This window comes from Octopus bimaculoides, chromosome 7 (genome assembly GCF_001194135.2).
Source record: "Octopus bimaculoides isolate UCB-OBI-ISO-001 chromosome 7, ASM119413v2, whole genome shotgun sequence".
Lineage (NCBI taxonomy): Eukaryota > Metazoa > Mollusca > Cephalopoda > Octopoda > Octopodidae > Octopus > Octopus bimaculoides.
Window position 1 is genome coordinate 86053945 of NC_068987.1, and position 856 is coordinate 86054800.

Genomic DNA, 856 nt, shown 5'->3' on the forward strand with positions numbered 1-856 from the left:
ATAGTTCCTGAAAAATTAATTTCCAAAGATATTGTTCATTTTGTAATTATCTGGTATAACTATTTTAAAAAACATAAAAACGAGGTGGGGTGACGTGGAAGACTCGGAATATTTACGCACTCCCCAAATTTTGCAGACCGATAGTACCCCTAGGAGGGGTTAGGATCAGATCGGGATCAAACATTGCCTTTTAGAGGCTCCCGAGCCCCCTTTCACTAAGTTAGAGTAGGCTTAGGTTAAGGTCTCTCAATCGAAAAGTCTTATACATTTTTTTTTTTTTGTTTTTGGAGATGTATCACTTGGAAGTCTCTGAGTATTTGAAAGTCTCAACGATTGTTTTGCTTCTTCTGGTACTGATGACCTTTCTGCGATATACTACTACACTACGTAATGTCTTGTTAAGAAGTGTGATGATGCAAAGGAAACGGTGAGAAGCCATAAGTACACACATACCTGTACACAGACACATGTTTACAAACACACACACATTCATTCACGCGCCCACGCAAATGTATATAATCAAATTATGTACTTGTAGCATTTCTACAATGTAAACATCCCTAATATCGCATACTAATAACGTGTGTGATTATTTACGCTATGAGCTGCGGTTTCTTGTCTAGGAAAAGGAGTTTTAGAGAGGTATAATTTTGATAATTACTCCATAATTCTTAGCTACACGAAACGAAATCTTCCCGAAAGGATGTTGACAGTGGCATATTCTGTATTTCACCGTTTTAGCATCTTATCAATGTCCTGCACACACACTCACACACAAACACACACACACACATACACACACACACATAAATACACACACACACATACATATATATATATATATATATATATATAT